This window comes from Manis javanica, chromosome 5, assembly GCF_040802235.1.
Source record: "Manis javanica isolate MJ-LG chromosome 5, MJ_LKY, whole genome shotgun sequence".
Taxonomy (NCBI): Eukaryota; Metazoa; Chordata; class Mammalia; order Pholidota; family Manidae; genus Manis; species Manis javanica.
In genome coordinates this window covers 117,717,033-117,729,437 of record NC_133160.1, presented here as the reverse complement: position 1 = coordinate 117,729,437, position 12,405 = coordinate 117,717,033, and the positions used below count along the sequence as shown (strand labels likewise).

Genomic DNA, 12,405 nt, shown 5'->3' with positions numbered 1-12,405 from the left:
TTAGCTGGCAGTTTGTTTTGGTTGCTGCTGAAGTTGGGGAGCAGCTTTGGAGCATTAGTTCACCTGTTCACTAGCCTGCCTGTCCCAGGTCTGCTGGAATAATGCCTAGAACTTTGCTTAAATGAATCAATGAAGAAATAATTGAGGAAGAAAGAGGGGATGAAGTAGTGAGGAAGGGAGGGAAAGAGAAGAAGAAGGAGGGAAATCATTTGATTTTCCACAATGGAATGAGCAGGGCATACTTTTTAAAGTCAGACTTCTTTCAGTGCTTATTATGCCCTACATATCTATTTTTTCCATCAAGAATATACTAGATGGATTTGTTTTACATTTGAGATTGACTATATATCTACAAGGCTTAGAAATCAAAGAAAAAAGAATAAGTATGATAGAAATTGGACTTCGCTTTAACTGTTTTTGGTCTTTATAAAATATTTATGTTTTGTATATTAACAGAGAATAAAATAGTATCAGTGGACTTGTTCGATAAATTACATGTTTCACCTAACACTAAATTAAACCTTAAGTTATATTTATAGAATCTTCTATAAACTAATAATACATTTATGAGTTATAAGGTTTTTCAAACTCTTTAGCATACAAATAATCAACTAAGTATATCATTAGAATGGAATTCATACTGCACCTAAAAGATTCTGATTCAACATGTCTGGAAAGAGGGCCTATGAATTTCCATTTCCAGCAGGCTCTCAGGTGATGCTGTTTCTCAGGGTCCAATGTACCACACTTTGAGGAACAATGAACTACCACATAAATGTTATCTAAACTTCAACAATGAATTTCTGATATTCATAAATTGATATATTGAATTATCTAACCACTAACAAAGGTGTGAATTTCTATCCCAATTTACCTAGGGACTTAATGAAGACTAACTCTTCCTTCTTTCTAGTTAGTAAGTTCAAAAGAAAGCATCCATTAAGAAATAAAGCCCTTAAAGACTCAAAGGAAATATATTAAATTCCAAAACATAGGCACCCAGTTTTATGCAAAATACAAAGTACTGAGCTTCTATGGTTATTTGACATTAAAAATCAGGACAATTGATTTATCATATAAAACACAGGATTACTGGGTTTCCCGAATATTTTAATATTCTTCAAACTTCAAATATTCTAAAGTCAATGGAATCAGAGTACCATTTAAAATTTGTAGGACATCTTTGACATCAATGATGACTCCAATTTTATTATGCCATTTCTTATCATTTATTAGATGAACACAGGCAAAATTTAGGTAAGATGGTATCATTTTTGGCTTTGAGTTGTTCCCTGTTGGACATGTACTTGTTGAAACAGGGTGGACGGTGTCCTACAGAAACATTCTTACCCTTTCGATTCATTTCTATGTTTGGTTTACTCCAGCATACATTTCCCTTTGTCTCATTCACATCTGCCTAGACTAACACTGGCAGTAACATTTGATGGCTCCATTTGTTTCCTGGTGACTCTGCCTCACAGGAAACAGATTGTAAAGTCACCCTGTGAAGTTTGCTCTTAGTGTCTGTGGGGACAGATATGGGCATTATTTTCAGTTCCATAATATGATCTCATACTTCACATTTAGAAAAACAACTGGAGGATTTCAGTTTGTATAAATACAACGGTGCTCTAGAAGCACACATCATCGCTTAAGCTTCAGAATTTCAGCTCCTCTGACTCTTCGGTCTCATCTTGGGTAAAAGGTAATATATTCGCGTACAATCGTATATGCTGTTTTATTCTAATCTGGTTTTGCTGGAATAAATTGAAACCACATATAAAATAAATGTTTTTTATTGCTAATTTCTCATGAAGAAACTATTTAAGGAAATGACTATATATCAGGATCTGAAGGTAGGTTGAGGATTGCATTGCCTCCATGTTGACAGCAATCATAGCACAAAGTGAATGGTGTAGCAAGTGGAGGTATGTGCTCCATCTCTGTTGGTGGGAACATTCTAGAAGGCTTTTTACTTCCTTGACTTATACATCCGCTTTTTAATAACTTTTACCATTAATTTCAAACAAATTTAAATTTTGTAAGAAAATGATGTCTTGAGTAGCATAAGCTGTCTTCTGGCAAATTTGTGTATTATTTCAAACATTTGAGTAACCTTTTTCAGAAGTACTTGCTTCCCATCATTAATTCATTTCTGCTACCTCTTTGGTGTCTCATTCATCAATCAAAATGGTTTGGTTTTTGCCTAATTATCATTATGTAATAGATTATGTTAATACTTCATTTATTCAATATATTTTCATTTCATTCATGATTGTGCTGAAAAAACTAAAAGCTGGTTTTCCTATTTCAAACTATTATCATTCTGTTTTTGAGAAACATTTTTTCAAAGCCATTATCTATCTATCTACACCTATATCTAGTTATCCATCTATCCATCTATCTCTGTAGAACACTATGCTGTGAATTTCCCTTCAATCTTCTATGCTCAATGAAATTCTGGTTATAAATACCCCTATAAGTTATATTCCTTTTTATTATATCATCACTGAATATTTAGCCTAAGTAGTAAATGACAGAAAAACTTCACCAGGTGGTATATAATGTTGATGGCTTGTGTAATGCTACAGTCCCAAGTAACAACCAATTAGGCAAATAGCAGATGAACAACAAGGGAAATACCACCATTCCCGGATTCTGCTTCATGTGTTAGGGTTTAGAGTCCTTCAGAAGGATCGTTTATATCACCCCTAGATGAAAGCTGTTTTTGTAATTCCATCCAACTAATGCTTCAAGAAGATCAGGTAAAAGTGTTCTTATTCATTATTTACCTTATAGTTTGAAAAATGTTTCATTCAGATGTCTACCATTCAGAAATAAATAATCTGATGACTTCTCTTCAATAGCAACAGAATAGGCTCAGTTGCATATACAAAATGACAAAAACATATTAAAGAATCCCAGATTCGGTTACTTTTATTGAATAAGATTATTTGAATATTATATTATTTTTACCAATTCAATTTCTCAAAGTATCTACAAATATTTTTCCTGAAACTCCTTTTCAATTTGAATTTTCTCTGCTCCCTCTCATTGATTTTTTCATACCAAGGTCACACCATCTATACAATTCTCAAGCCAGAAACTGGCTCATTTTCACTAACTCGATTATAAAACAGTGTCTACAGCTTGTCATTTTACCTTTTACAATTCTTCCCTAATCATTATCCTAATTTCACTGTATAAGGCACCTGTAATCTTCCAATAATAAGTGGTCACCCTTCTCTATTTTTGTCTTTCTTATCTAATGAACTATTTCACTTCCAGCATGCTAGCTACCCTGTCTCTTAGTAGTTTTTTTTTGCTATCTCCCAGCACCTCTCTTTACTTATCCTATATAACATACCACAAGCTTTCCCTCTACTTAAACCCCACATTCTCTTGGTCTGGTTATGATATCCATTTTATGTATTTTTGAAGCACCTTAGCATTTCCTTATCACATCACTTTTCTTTACTTACCAATGTCCCCTACTAGTCTCTCAGTTCCACCATGTCAGGAAATGTGTTTTGAGGGTCTTCATACTTCTAGTATGTTTCAGAAGGTCCTGAAGCTGTTTGATCAGTAGATGTTTGGTTTGTAAAAGCAGGAATGAATGTGCTACTGATTTTTCACACGTGCCTTCACAGGACGCTGCCAAATATGAAGATCTTTATCTTTGCCCTCATTATGGCTCTCATGGTTACCATGATCGTAAGTATAACAGGAAAGTTTGAAGATTATATTCTCAGTAATTGCTCAAAGATTTCCTTGTGCCTTATATATGCATTGACCTGAATACAGCTTTATAAATTTTAATGATTTTAGAAGGGCATTTTCCTTGAACTCACCTCCATAAATTCATTAAGGATTAAGAATAAATCTTGAGTACACACCACATTCACACAGAGAAACTCAAGTCTAATTTGCTTAATGTGAATAGGCATTTTTTAAATGAACTCCAAAAGGATGTGGGGCTAAGAGGCTGATAAAGGACACTGAAATATTCAAAGCTGTACACATACCAAATGCCAGAGCTCCCAACTTGTATGTCATTTACAACTGTCTGTCCCAGGTTAAAGCTGGTCTCTCTGAAACTCTTTCTGCCTCCTCCTCCTTCTCCTCCCCCTACCTTTGTTTTTCCTTCTGTTAGACATATAGGTCCTTACACTTTGGCATTCTTTGTGTCTAAATACTGAGAAATTAGTCAAAAATAAAAACACTCATCAATTACTACAAGTTCTAGTGGGTGTTTCAAAAACAAATTGGTTATGGCATCAAAGTCTATCACATTTTTTTTAAACAGGATAGAAGTAGGAAAATAAAAAATCTAAGAAGAACAGAGAAAAATATACCACTATCAGCTCAATAAATATTTGAAAATATGTACAAAAGACATCCATACAAAATAATTTGGTTCACAAAATCCAAACTCTAGCTTATCAATTTCATTCTTCTATCACCATGATAGATTTTCTCCTCTCACACACAAAAGAAGTGTGTTTCAATGTAGCAAATGAATTTGACCAATACTCTCTCCTTTACTCTCTTGAAGATGTCATTAAATAAAATTAGTTTAGTGTATCAGTTACCTAAGTCTTTGCACTTATTTTAATCACAATTGTGGAAACTAAGGGCATTTTTACATTCAATTTGGACTTATGAAATAAAAATGTTCATTATTCTCTTCTTTTCTTTTTTCCCAAGAGTGCTGCCTCATTTGAGCAGGTAGGTCACTTTCATTCAATGGTTTGGCAATTAAACATGCATTACAATGATAATCTGCTTTTATTTGAACAGAATCATCATTGGTATAGAGACTATGACCTTGTAAGCATTCTCATTTTGATAAAGAATAGTGGAAAAGTATTTTCTTCCCTGAATATTTATTCTAAAAGAAGGATCTATACTTATCTCTGAGGCATCTCTATGATGAATAGCTTAAGTATACTCTGTTTTTAGTTATTTATGATACACTGATAAAAGACCTCTAAGTCTTGCATACCAGTAACATTTAGATGAGAACTCATAATGCCACCCTGAAGAAGCCAATTATTCTCTCAGAACTTAAGTATCTTCGTCTGGTAAATAATTTCCTTGATCTAAAGAACAGTTGAAATTCTATCTCTATCAAGTGGAACATGTGCCTAAGGGTGCATAGAGGGTGCTAAAAACATATATGATGTGGTTATTCTCCATCTTCTGATGCTTTCGAATGTGATGAAGTCATTAGGTTAACTTAAATGGACAATTACATAGATTTTAAAAAATTCATTTATTTATCATTTTTCTTAATGAAAGCTGTCATTGATACGTTATTCAACATGTCATCAATGTGATAAGGTTTCTAAAATGCTAATATAGTAAATAGGTGAATTTGAAATGGCATCAAATAAAAAGATGCAGAAGGAAATTGTGAATACTTGGTTAACAGAAGCAAATATTAAAGGAAGGTGTTTTCAGAGACAGTAAGCTCATTGTAAATTGAAGTGAGAAGTTTCACTTCCCCCTAACCTGGCATTAGGAAATTCCTCCTAACTGGAATATTCAAGGATAGCTAAAGTAGGAGCTTAAAATAAATACTATAAAGAATATATAAACCTTTGTCAGTGGTTTATATATACAGTGTCGACCTATAATCAATGGCTGCACGTGTATTATAAAACAACAGAATTGTCGGCAAACTATAAAAATGTGAATATCTTATCGCTTTTACCTTCTTTTAAGGTTTTTTCTTGTAAAAAGCAAAAAACATCCCCCCAGACTAAAGGTTTGGGAAAACAATCATGCAGATGACATATAAGATCCTACCAACTTTAATGACCTAACTTTTAAAAGGAAATTATTGTGAAATATTTGCCATGTCATGGTCTCAATTCTCACAATTTTCTCTTTCTGTTTGTTTGTAACACACAAAGTCTTTCGCAGATCCGGCACAGTATTCATCATTTGCTGGAGGTAATCCATCAGGTGCATTTCCAGTTCCTTTTGGCCCTGCTAAGTAACCACAGGACCTGACAGAGGTAAGCCAGGCCTAGTGAAATTCTATATTCTCCAAAAGTGTCGATGGTGACAGTTAAAACAAGAAAAGGCAAAAGCCATCTCTCAAAACCAAAGTAGCACCCTTGAAGAAATGTGCCAGGGAAAGCTATCCTAAAGTGTATTTATTTATCTAATGTCTCCAAAGAACTCTGGACTTTAGGGACAGGAATACCTGTGTTTGTATCCCAGGCATGGAGGCTACTATTTCACAACCTTGAACTCATCCTAAACTTTTCTAAACTTCCAATTGCTCATGGACAAAATAGGTATTATACTCATACTTAATACTTGTAGAATTGATAAGACTATAAAAGACATAGAGCCCTTGATGAGAATTGTATATAACTGTGACCACAGACTGCCCTGCATTAAATCTGTATGGATAATTACTGAACATTTCATCCTAAAATGTAATCTTTGGAGAAGCTGCACAAGGGCCATATGGGAATCTGTCTCAAATTTAGCATCTGAGGCCACCCCCAGACCTATTGCACCATAATCTGCATTTTAATAAGACTCACATATGATTCATGAGAATATAAAATTTCAGACACTTTGCCTTGGGGCATCTGATGAGCAGTGAGGATGGGGACCACTGTTCTAATATGCCACCAATGAGAAAATCAGGAAATATTCCCAAATTCCTCTTAGAAAGTCATGTCATCTAAAACAGCTTTAAGTGTCTCAAATTCTATGAAGATTAAGTATTTAGATGCAAAATACAACAATATTTTGGAGACAGAAGAAGACTGTCCTATATAGTTCAAAAAGATTTCAATTATTTTCAAATGGACATAGAGAATTCATTCAAATTGAATTTCCTGTTGCCATTAGTGACAGGGTAAAGAGTTTCTGAACTTGACCCACCCCCACCCCTGTCAAAGCATTGGACAGCAGTTGAAGATATTTGATCAAAGAAGTATACATTAAAAATGTTATTTGGGAGACATTAATGAGGATGAAATATGTAGGCTCAATCTCAGAGGAGGGGTGAGGCCACTGAAATAGTTGATGATAAAAGGGTTAAAAGAATTATGAGAAAGAGGCTCTGAGAAAAAGCAATCAAGAGATTGATGATGGATTGAGTGAAAGACCAAATGGGCAAAGCCTCACAGAAAAGAAGTGTACTCCGGTTATCAGAACTGGATTAACAGCAGTAATAAGCCTTTCAGCAATGCCACGATGCCTCCCTGGTTATCTGTTTCTCTGTTTTTAAGACAGAGAATTTTGCTTTGTGCACATGTTTTGTGTGTTTCGAGTAGGGGATGTTAAGAAGATAAATTGGCTATGTTAAGCATTCAAATTGAAAAGCCAAGTAGGCTAAAATGCAGAACTGAACCACAACCTCTTGTAAGAAGTGCAAAGTGGAGAAAGAAAGATCAAAGAAATTCATTCAATGAAATTTTCTATATGCATTCTTTATTTATTAACTCCCTCCCTGAGTGACCAGGGAAAGAAAATGCTTGGTATTTAATTATACTATGAGATGTGTAGACCTGGAAATAAAGGAGTTCTTGAAACACTTGAGAAGAAGTAACTGGAAATAAATGAAATGCCTTGTGTAACTGTCATAGGATATAAAGGCCCAAGTGCATGTACTCAGTGAGCCTTGGATATTTCTTGGGCACATCAAGAGCCTGCAGAGATGTAGCTACTGCAGATATAAATGCCACTAAGTCAGAATCATTGCCCTTGATGGCTTATTAGCAAGTCCTAAAGATGGATGTAAAAGCAAGCCATCGTCAGGCAGAATGTCCATTATAAGGAAGTGATGTGAGTGGATAGGTTATTTAGCCTTTATGCAAGCAGGAGAATGGCAAGTAAAGTGACAGGGAGTGCAGACATATGACAAAGCAGTTCTTTGGGAAACTGTCAAAATAATTTAGGAGGAGAAATAAGAGCTGCAACGGAGAAAGGAGTAGTATAGAGAGCAACAAGTGGAGTCTGATTGCCTGACTACTTAAGAATTATTTTAATAAAGTGTTTTCTGTGAATGGTTCTAAGCAACACACAATTTTTGGTCAGGGATCTTTACAAATGTCAAATTTAAAAAGATTCAGATTTTGAAAAGGAGAGACTTCTTTCAGACAAGGACATTGCAAAAGGGAGATCCCTCAAATATCAGAAAACTACATGCTTTTCAACATGAAACAGAAAAAGGCTTTTCTTTGGAAGCGTAAAAGGAACTCAGCAAAAATTGGCAGAAAAGTTAAGAGGATGCTGAGCAAGGAAGGGGAAATGATCAGGAAGGTCTGACATGGAAAGTGTCCTCTCTGCTCAGCTGCTTCTGCACATTCCATTTTTAGTGCTTGTTCAGGCTTGGGGCAAGCAGGGTTCAGAGGCTTGAAGGAGAGAGAGAAGCCCGACACTTGGTCAACCAGAGCAGATGGCAACAAATGGACAACTGTGAACACTCGGTCAGTGACTGAGCAATCTGTCTAGAAATCACTCAACAGCCACAGCAAAGAACAGCATAGTTATTAGCTGGGTTTCATCTATAGTTCATATTTAATACAAAGAATGTTTTCTCTTTATCCACAGGCTTGGCGGGAAGTCCTACTTGCTCTTTCTCCTGATGAATCTTCCTACTCAAAACTTCTTTTACCTACCTACTAACACTTTTTTAGCTTTCTATATAATAAATACTTCCAAAGTACTTTGAAAAGCATGTTTTAAAACAATTCAAAGGAGTGCAGTATTATTGGTATTATGTTCTGCATTACATTGGCATTTTCAAATAATTTGACCGATCAAAAACTTCCAGCTTTTCAAAAATGAAAAAGAAAATCCAATCAAATAGTGTTACATGAATGACACACTTGAAATCAATGATCAATAGTGCTAAACAATAGTACTGATATTCTCTGAACTATTTGATTTTTCCTTCTTTGTTCTTTCTGTTAACAGCAATATAAAAATTTAAAAAAATAGTTGCATAATAAACTGATCTATCAAGCATATTTTGTTATCCCATCGTATCATTTTCCTCAGGTTGCTATAACAAAATCTCACTAGTGGCTAAAAACAAAAGAAACCTATGCTCTCGTCGTTCTGTCTGTAGAGTCTCTCTTTTTCTCTCACCTGACAGCCCTAGGATACGACCCTTCTTTGCATCTTCCTAGTTTCTTGTATTGATTGGCCATTCTTAGTGTTTTTTGGCTAATGGATGCATCACTTCTAACTCAGTCTCTTTTGTCACAAAGCTATCTTCTAGTTCCGTCTCTTATAAAGACACCAATCACATTGGGAAAAGGGTCCCCTCTACTCCAGTTGACCTCATCTTAACTAATTACAACTGAAATGACCTATAGTCCAACTTAGGTCTCAGTCTGAGGTATAAGGGGACATCATGATTTCTGCATACCTTTGGGAGAGGGACACTGGACACCATCTTTATCTTCATTCTCAATAAAATTTTTCTACAAATATGATATACTAATACCCACACATTTTGTCAGTATTTCAATATTTCAAAAGAAAAGACAAGTCATGTTATTTTTAATCATACGGTACAATGTTTTTGGAAGAAAGCAGTTCATGACAGAATTGGAAGCTTATTCTTAGGGCTAGAAAATCATCATGGCAAACTCATTTTAAATTTTGAAATAGTCTATACTGGAAGAAATTCTCATCCATGCAATTTGCATGAAACCCCTGGAATACTAATCAAAATCATGGCTTTGATTCTGGTTATGTTTATAAGGAAAAGTGATGCAGTTTTAGCAAGTAGCTGGAAAGAAAATATCAGCTATTTATTGCAAACACTGACTGGTAAAAATCTACAAATTCTGATGATTTACAATTTTTCCATGATAGAAATTTTATATAATAAAATTCATGGAGACAAGGTTTCTTTCCCTGGGAAATGCAACCAAAACTAAAGGCCAACTTCTAATCCTTAGAGGGTGGCCCACAACAAAAGGGCCACTGTTGGGACCAAAGTCATTTGAAGAGAATGTAAGTAGAGGGCTGAGGCTCAGACACTGAGGAAGGAATCAGAGCCACAGGGAGCTGGGAGAACACTCAGCTATGTTGGGCTTTGTGCCTCCCTATGAACTGCATTTTGACCCTCCAATTTACACACTTGGGTGTGAAAGACTTGTGCTACTTAACAAATCTGAAATAGAACTCTCCATTATGCCCAACATCTCTGTTAACTTTACTGTGCACTCACTCAGATTCAAATAATCCATGATTTTGTTTCATCTCTGCCTGGGGTTTTTTACATTTAACCCATATATATCTGGCAGGCTCTACCTATAACATGTACCCATATATTAATAAACATATATATACATACACATACACATGCACTTTCATATGTGTACAAATATCCATGCTCGCTATTTGTGAACACAGCAAGTTTCATTCATAAAGGAGTTTAAGTACAGTGCAGTTCCAAAATATATGTGTCTTTAAGATGGCAAGAGGTCATGTAGACATCCTGTCAGTTAGGCAGTGTTCATGAATTAGGCACTGAGAAACAACTTTGGCTCATGGTTATCCTTTGGAAGAGGCTAGATTCACTATCAGCTTTTAAATGTCTAATCAATGGCCTAACAAATAGGTATCCTTTCATGTACATATTGTTCCAAATGTTTTAACTCTGACTCTTGCTTTCTGGTGGTGTGATTTTGGCCAAGTAACTTAGCCTCTCTGAACCTCATTTACTCTTGTGTGATGACCCTAAAGGAGTCACTGGTACAAGTAATGCAGTAACCAATAGACAGCAGCACCTGTACAATGCCTGACCCTGAGCAAATACTTAAAAATGCATAGAGAATCATTTTTACCTACTATGTTTGAGGACTAAGTGCTTTCCCACAAGGAGTTTTATGAAGTCTGTGTACAATCCGGTTGAATCAGGTATTGTGACATCCACATAAAGAATCCAACATTGAACAGAATTAAGTGCCTTGTTCACAATCACAAGTAAAATGTAGGAAGAAAGAAGTCAACATTCCCGGTCATTAGTTTGCAAAGGCCATAATACTTATAATACCCTCATACTGCCTATATTGGTTTCCTATGGCTACTGTAACAAATTACCAGACACCTAGTGGCTCAAAAAAAACAAAATTTGCTTTTTATTTTTGGAATCACTTTATTGAGTTGAGATTGATATAGAAGGTGATACTATTTGTATATGTAACTTGATGACTTTGGGAATAAGTATATATGCATGAAACTGTTACTGAAAACTGGTGCTTCTCACCAAACTCAAATCACAGAATTCAATGACAAGGTTTTGAGGAAAGGGAGAAACTGTTTATTAATTTGCCAACCAATGAGGGAGTGGCAAGCTCATGCCTTAAAAAACACTTGTGCCTCCAAAGGCCAAGCAGTCAGAGCTTTTTAAGGGGAAACTGTGGGAGAAAGGTTGTAGCATTCACAGACTATGTAACGTAGCAACTTTTAGGGATCTAAACAGACCATCTTGTGCTGATACAATTGCTTTTTGTTTCTCTTATCGGTTCTTCCAGACTCTGGGACAGGATGGCTTGGATTCTGCAAAATCAGCTTTCTGCATAATCTCTGACCCTGAGACTCAGAAAACAGAGAGAATAAAGAGAAACTGGGATCAGTTAGTGGTCACAGTGTTCATCTTCAAATTCATATTGGTGTTAAATTTTAAACCCCAGAGATTAAATTCAGTTCTCCTCTGTTACAAAACCATTACCCCCTAAGCCATAGACAAATCTATCACCTCCAAATTTCCTGCTGCCCCTTTATTATTATTATTATTATTATTATATTATTATTATTATTATTATCATTATTTTCTGTGTATATGTTTTGTAAGAACATTTGCCATGGAATTTACTCTCTCAGCAAATCTTAAGCATACAATACAGTATTTTTAGCTATGGACACTATGTTGTTCAGTAGGTCTCCAGGACTTAGTATATGGAACAGCTGAAGCTTTGTATCCATGGACCATCAGTTTCCCATTTTGCCCTCATCCCAGCCCCTGCAAAAGGAAGTCTCCTTTATACTTCCTTGCGCATGACTATATTAGATTCCATGTATATGTGAGACCTTACAATATTCATCATTCAGAGGAGCTTATTTCACTTATATAATACCCCTGAGGTCTGTTTTCCACACATCCATGGAGAAATTCGAAAGAGAATTCTGGCCCCCACTCTGCCAACATTCCCGACTCCCAAGGGAGACAGGGGATCAACTGAGGGAGACTCAGAGGAACCTAATGCCTGAGATTTGAGATCAGCAGCCAGCTTAGTCCTATTTAAATGGCTGACGGGCACCCAATATTTCACAGCATAGAAGGCGTTGGTAGTATGAGAACAGCGAAAGGAAAAGAGGAGTGCAAATGCCGATACTCACTTCAGAAGGAAATCC

At 35.6% G+C, this 12,405-nt stretch overlaps 1 long non-coding RNA gene across 1 annotated transcript; it reads left to right on the top strand.

The window, feature by feature from the left end:
- The first annotated feature begins 1,588 nt into the window (after positions 1-1,588).
- On the top strand, positions 1,589-9,002 carry LOC108398617 (uncharacterized). Its single transcript, XR_001853465.3, has 5 exons — positions 1,589-1,705; positions 3,651-3,714; positions 4,708-4,728; positions 5,919-6,023; positions 8,584-9,002. It is a non-coding gene; the product is annotated as an uncharacterized lncRNA (long non-coding RNA).
- Positions 9,003-12,405: the final 3,403 nt, after the last annotated feature.